This window comes from Pteropus alecto, unplaced genomic scaffold (assembly GCF_000325575.1).
Source record: "Pteropus alecto unplaced genomic scaffold, ASM32557v1 scaffold12, whole genome shotgun sequence".
Taxonomy (NCBI): Eukaryota; Metazoa; Chordata; class Mammalia; order Chiroptera; family Pteropodidae; genus Pteropus; species Pteropus alecto.
Window position 1 is genome coordinate 12,126,584 of NW_006432669.1, and position 7,467 is coordinate 12,134,050.

At 36.3% G+C, this 7,467-nt stretch overlaps 1 long non-coding RNA gene across 1 annotated transcript in view; it reads left to right on the top strand.

The window, feature by feature from the left end:
* The window catches only part of LOC112476213, a 106,860-nt gene extending 100,076 nt beyond the window's left edge, over positions 1-6,784 (top strand). Inside the window, exons 2-3 of the long non-coding RNA XR_003044988.1 lie at positions 5,759-5,854; positions 6,697-6,784. This is a non-coding gene — a long non-coding RNA (uncharacterized LOC112476213). The remainder of the gene's footprint in view (positions 1-5,758; positions 5,855-6,696) is intronic.
* The last annotated feature ends 683 nt before the right edge of the window (positions 6,785-7,467 follow it).

Genomic DNA, 7,467 nt, shown 5'->3' on the forward strand with positions numbered 1-7,467 from the left:
TAGACGTCAGTATACCAGTGTTAGTATATAGTTTAGAGACTGTAGGTGTTTTCTTAATTCTATTAGACAGCCAAAGGTGCCACCTGACAATGACTTCTAAGTTACTCTCATAGTCAGGTCCTAATGGTATAGGCCCTCAAAACATTCCATACATATACACGGCATATAGCACATCTGAAATCACATGTTCAATATCTGTCTTTCCTACATCTGTAAGTCCCTCCTTTCAAGAACTATGCCTTTTTTGTTCACTGTTGTATCCCTTGGGCCTGGTTCTGTGCCTTGGGCAGATGATATTCAAAATCTGTATATTGAATAAATGAATGAAAAATGTTTGAGAAAACCTGAAAAAAGAAGACCTCACTAAAATGGGATAAGGGTTAGTGCTGATAAGATCACATGCCCAGTACAGAGTACTATCGGTCTATTTATTGATACTCTCCATTAAACTGGAAATAGTAATTATTTTTATTACTGATTGAGAATCTACAATATAAGCCAAGTCCTTTTCATTCCTTATGCCATTCAATTCTTATAAGAACTATGCGAGGCCATAATTATGTTCTCATTTTGTGGATGAAAAACTGAAATACAGAATATTTATGTTATGTAAGATCAAGCTGCAGAGCACATAGTAGGCTCTTGCCAACGACTTACTCAAAAAAACGAATGACATGGAATAACTGGAATTTTTGCCAACGACTTACTCAAAAAATGAATGAAATGGAACAACTGGAATTTAATCAATTCTATGAATCCCAAGGCCTATGTACTTTTCATTCACTGTATTTCACTCCCTCCCAGAAAAGATATTTAGATGAATTGTGTCTGCAGAATGTATGTACCTCCATAATACTGAGCTAACTATGACTAAACGAGTTTTTGCAGAGATAGCTGAGTTGCTTCGGGAGTGGTACTCTGACCTTCAACATCATGAGGAAAAGATGAGCTCAAAAAGATGGAATGAAAATCCACTGGGGTGAACTTACTGGGTAAAAACCTTGGGAATGACTTTTCCACCTTCCAAGAGCAAAGCACAAGAAACCCTACTAAGGGTTTCAGCATCCTCCCGATGGGAGTAAAGAGCAGCACTCCCGCAGTCTAGTGGTTGGGGACAACCCTCAAATAAATAGCAAGGAAGAGGTACCAGTAGCAAGACATGGCTGAGGCCAAAGCACATCTGAAAAAGAAGGAGCAATTGTGGGAGAAACACCTCAGCTGGACTCAACTGGACTCAGCTGAATCCTAGGCAAACACCCAGAACTAAGGGACTAGTCTTTAACAACCATGTGTAATTAGTTGGATTGGTCATTTTTAAAAAATTCAGTTTAAACTAAAACAACAATTCTTTACCCATTTCTCCCACCTTTCACTTGCCCCTGTCCACCTCCCCCACCTCTGGCAACCACCAATCTATCCTCTATATCTATGAGTTCAGGTTTGTTTGTTTTTGTTTTTGTTTTTTTAATTTCACATATAAGAGAGATCATACAATATTTGCCCTTCTCTGCCTGACTTATTGCATTTAACTTATTGCATAATGTCCAGAGGATCCCTCTATGTTGTGGCAAATGGCAAGATTTTATTCTTTTTTTTAATGACTAATATTCTAGTGTGTATGTGTGTGTGTGTGTGTGTGTGTATACACACACACAATTTCTTTATCCATTCATCCATTGGTGGACACTTAGGTTGTTTCCAAATTTGTCATCTGCGCACTGGTGGACTTGCCTTCAGAAAGCTTGGGAAATGTAAAATCCCGGTCAGGCTTCTAATATTGGCTACTGAGGCCTGGTTCTTGGGCTCTGGAAACCTGTTTGGAGAAAGCTGACCTGGAAGGGATAGGTGGTTTAGGGAAGAAATGCTGCTTCTATTGGCTGGGGCAAAGTGAACTTAATTTCTCTATTTCATTTCTTCCATGCTTAGCTCTAGGTCACTGGTTCGGGTTTCTGTGCTCCCTTTAGTGATTGAGCTTACCTCCCACATAGGTCCCTATTCCAGAAGACAAATAACAGGGAAAGAACTCATTGCTTCATGGCTGACTTGAAACAGAGACCAAGGACTAATAGTTGAACTAAATTCAGTGATTATGGGCTGAATTGTGTTCTGCCAAATTCATATATTGAAATCTTAATCCCCAGTAACTCAGAATGTAACCGTGTTGGGAGATAAGGTATTTAAAGAGGTAATTAAATTAAAATGAGGTCTTTATGGTGAACACTCATCTATTATGACTGATATTCTTATAAGAAGTGGAGGTTAGGGCATAAACATGTTTAGAGGGAAGACCATGTAATGATACTGGAAGAAGAGGGACATCTGTGAGCCTAGGAGAGAGACCTTAGAAGAAACCAACCTTGCTGACAACTTGATCTTGGACTTCTATACTATAGAACTATGAGAAAATAAGTTTCTGTTCCTGAAGTTACCCAGTCTGTGGGACTTTGTTTTGGCAGTCCTAAGACTAATATAGTGGTCCAAAGGTCTGAAGATATTGCGTGAAGATTGAGAGAAGATGGAACGGGAACGGGGGGAATTATGGACCACCTCTGGCACAAATTTTGCCTGCATAAGTAAAGGAAGTCATCAGATTTTGGTGTACTTTGAACACATGCCAAAACAGAAAGTACAGCTGTTCATAAAGAATATATAATGGAAATGACAGTCATGGCTATTTGGAAATATTTATTATAATGTTATCCAGTCTGTTTCAAGTTCTGTACAAATATTGTTTATTCAATCCTCACAACAGCACTCTGAGGCAGGAAGTCTAAGTATCCCCATATTATAGATAAGGAAACAGTCACAGAGGGCTAAGTAATTTGCTCAAGGTCACCCAGCTAGTGGAAGAGCTCAGGTTCTGACAGATGAATAGATTAAATTAGGCTCAGAGGTGTTTAATGGCTCAAAGGTGTTTTGTAGTTATTCACACATAAAATAAGCAAAGACATAGCAGATATGGGATGTCTAATCAGCTCTTCTACATTCAAATGTTGTCTTTTTACCATTCCTCCCAGACTGCAGTGAGTCAGTCAGACAAATGACATTATGCACCCTGTGTGTTTTCTCCGCTCTTCTGAAAAGGAACAGCCTGTTATAAACAGGAGCCTTAAGACATTTGCAGTGGTCAGCTAAAGATGGACTCCTTCAATTTTATTTTTGTTTCAACTTTCTTCCTCATTTCTGAAACCCCTCAGAGAAAACTTTCGGCTTATGTTGAGTATTTATTATATATGATTAATCCTAGAACTGGAATGCCATGATATAAGGCTATAATCTTTAACTACTGACTCACGCCCAGCTGGTGCTTAATTTGTATTGCAACCAGCAGTGTAGAAACATGTTTTTTTTTTTCAGCCTGAGTAAACATGAATCCAGGATCAATATAGATTAGAAACTGTTTACAATTAACAAAGCATGAGTTCTATGATATTATAGAGGAAAAAGTAAAGCAAGAGTTTTTATCTAAAATTTATCCAAGTGTTGAAATGCCTGAATAAGTTGTTACAGAATTATAAAATTGTGTATTAAATGTCTTCTAGATGTACCTGTGTTAAAACACACATACACATTCAGAGAAAGAAACTTTTTGAGAAAAAAATATTTGTTTTGATTAAGGATAAGATATTTGGTGAAAGTATCAAGCACATTACAAATGAGCTTGAAAATGACAAATGTTTTTGTGTATATGTAACCTCATCCCTATTTGTGTGACAATAACTGTAGATTTCATGTGTTCTATGGAAATCTTTGCGAATGGGCTGAACTTTTAACCATGTATTTACTCACTTATTCAATCTTCTATTTATCCATTCAAAAATATTTATGGCTGGCTTACAGAACTGGAGGTATGGCAGTGAATATGACAAAACATGTCTCCTCTGCCCAAAATCTTAGCGTTTAGGGAGGCAGTAAGTCATCAAACAATCAGAGGAATGCAGTGTTGATGAATGCTATGAAGGAGAAGTAAATGGTTCTGTAAATACAAAACAGCTGGGCCTAACTAATGCCCAAACAAAATTATTTCTCAGATTTGTTTTAAGAGGTGCCAGTAACTAGGAATGAGAACTGAAAAAAATAGGCACACATTATACTACAACTATTTCCTTCCACTACCTTTATAAAACTTATTTTTGTAGTTGCCTGAAAATATAGACTAGTCTAGCTTAATGGTCTTACAAATTGCTTATTCACTATTATTCACACTGCCATCAAGTTCACATTAAACCAAGAAGAAAAATGATTTAAAATTTTCTTCTCCTGTTTGGTCCTCTGGACACTCAATGCCATCATTTGGATCTGTCAGAGTACCTTTAGCAGAAGAGAAATCAGAAAAAGGTTGCAAAGTCCAGCTACTCTCAGCCCTTTCCAGACTCCATTCATTGTTTTCAGATCTATTCTTACTCATTTAGCTGTTGATTTCATGGGGTCTGAACTGTATGTCCATGACTCAAAAGTATGGTTCAGGAACAGTGAGCTGCTTCCTTAGAACTGAGAGTTAATTTAGACTCTTTGAAAACTAAATTGATATTTTTTCATGTGGAAACAATGAGTTCTTTCTTAGTCATCTTATGAGTAGAAAGTCATTTAATGAGTAAAAAGTAATTTATCCAGTAAATGTATGAAGCTCTAAAAAGGTTTAAGGGAAATAGGGATAGGTGGGAGTAAGGGAGAGAGGAAGAGAAGTAGATTTTGAAAATCAATAAAAACTACTATAAGCAAAAGCATTTCTTTTTTACTAGCTGACTTTGCTTTGTCAAACTAAGCTCTAGCCAGATAATCACAGTTACTGTATAGTAATGAGATTTTTTTTATTGTACTGTAACATACCCCAAATAAATTTTATTAGAACTTGTTATTGATATGTAACAAATAGCAGAAGCTCAAGCTGTAATAAGCCAATGTTTAAATATTTTTTCTCAGTATTTTAAAGCATTAGTGTCTTTTATCAATGTAAATATCTGAAACCTGTCTGTTGGAAAAATAAGCAAAAGGGAGAAGAAGTTAAAGATATTTCCATTTGAAAGCTTGTAATTTTAATAGCAACTAAGTATAAAAGATAAGACCTCTACAGTTTTCTAACTCTCTAATGTCCAGTCTTGAATCCTATCTAAAAAGTGCTACATGACCTAAAAGAGGGACTAATAAATGATTCACACTTAGCAGAAAAAAATAATAATAATAATAAAATATTCAGATTTTAGCTTCTGGCAGATTGGAAAGATGTATTTTTACATTGACTAATCTTTACTCAACATTAAATTAGAAAATTAGACATATATTATTAGATGATAAAAGAAAATCAATGAAAAGACACCAGGAGTATAAATTCATGGAATTGAAGCAAAACTGTATCTTATTATTACGGTGAAAAATAAGCTACATGTGGATTAAATAAAATAGATATTTTATATGAACTTGAAGAAACTTGTAGTTTATTGAATATGTAGCCTTGTTCAAAATGCCAAGTATTACAAATTACTGTTGCAATCACTGTTTTGCTCCAAGAGAAGGCAATTAAACAAGAGTGATGTGGTTTAGAAATAGGAAATTTTGAAGACCAATGACTTTATAATAAAATTTAAATGAGGTGGAATAAAATACATCCTGGACTGGAACTCAAGAATAGAAGGATCTAAATACTAACTAGCTTTTTGGGCTAAGTTCACTTCAATAAGCATGAAAAATTGATATAATTATGCCTTTCTACCCCCAGAACAAACAAACTAATCTATAAGAAGCTCTTCTTGTCCTTCAGGGTAAAGGTAATGAAATTCACAGGATGACTTCAAGCCCTAAGCTCATGGTAAATGGAAACACCCGATATGGCTCCATTGTCACCTACCACATGGAGGTATGAAATAGCTGTTTCTCTGCCCTAATTGGTAGAGATAATTGAGAGCACATGAACATTGAAGAAAGAAAACGGTCTACCGAGTTACGAATGCTTTGGGGAAAAAAACTTTGTATCGTATCTTCAGTCATTTAAATCGGTGCAACTCTTTCTGAAAGGAATTGGTTGCTATAAATCAAGGATCATAAAAATGTTTAAATCCATTGATTTAGTCATCTTATTTATTCTAAAGAAATAGTTGAAAAGAAGGTAAAAATCATATGTGAAAAGATGCTAAATTATCTATTTATTACAAATTTCAGTATAATAATATACATAGTGGAAATAAATTATATATCCAGAAATAGCAGTGTACTCACGGTACTCAGGAAGAATACTAAGCAGTCATTTAAAGTTATTTTATTATAAAGGTTGTGTGGCTACATGAATAAATGCATACAATATTTAATAGAAAAATGTAAATATTTTATATACAAGATAATTGCAAATATATATGCAGAGAAAAAATGTAAAGGAAATGCAAAAAATATTTACTAAATGTTGACTTTGTTCCAAGTCTTGTTCTAGGAATTAAGAGAAAACAGTGAAAAAGATAAATAGGGCATTATTCCCTTGACATTTACATTTAGCAGAAGAAAATAAAGAAAGAAAGAACAGATTGGATAGTTATAGGGGCTATGAAGAAAATGATTTTGATACAGTATCTGGGGAGGGGGTTATTTTAGATGGAAGGGTCAGGGGAAACCTCTCTGAGAAGATAGACTGTAACCAGAGATCCCGAAACTCTGAGGTCTCCTCTTGGCTTTGTGAGTAACAAGTCTTGTTATCTCTCACTCTTTCAGGTCCTCACTACCAAGTGGAAGTAATGATGTTACCTGCCTCTGAGAGTGAGTCATTCTTGTGTTCACGGGCTAAGATTTTCTCTTGCAGGAACAGAGTGACTGGAACTTCAGCTTGTTTGCTACAAATTCTACCCTCCTATGTTGCATTTCTTGGGAGCAGTTATCTGGTCAGCCAGCTTTTAGAGGCTCAGCCAAAGACCTGCTGACATGAGTGAGAGTTCTTGAGTCTCCATTTCACCCGGTCTCCAGTTAAAATCAGAACCAAACGCTAACCCTGTGTAGCGACTACTCAACCTTGTACTGCATTTGAGATCACTTCCTTTTTCTTTTGTCTCCCCACTGTTCTCTTTGCATTCTTCTTTCTCAGGCAGGTTTCCTCCAATGTTGAGCTGGGGGATTCAATCCTGAGGAATCCCTCACAGAGGACTCAGATGCTAGAGTTAGCTGCCAGCTTTCCTTACAGGCAGACTATACACAGTGGGGTGGAACGAGGAACTGTGAAACAGTTTGCCCCGCTGGGCCTAGCAGCAAAAAGAGTAGAAAGGCACTTTCATACTGAAGATTTTTATTAGTTTTTCTCATGTTAAACCTGGATCCTCCCACTCATCCCCCACCCTCCTATAAATGGCAAACTCAAAGGCCACGTGGTCGTAAAGCCATTCGAACTGGTAAAATCCAGCAGTGAGATGATGATGGCCTTGATTTGGGCTCCTGTTTGTAGTGCGTATGTGGAAGCAGCCCAGGTGTCTATCTCTTGTGAAACTCACAAAC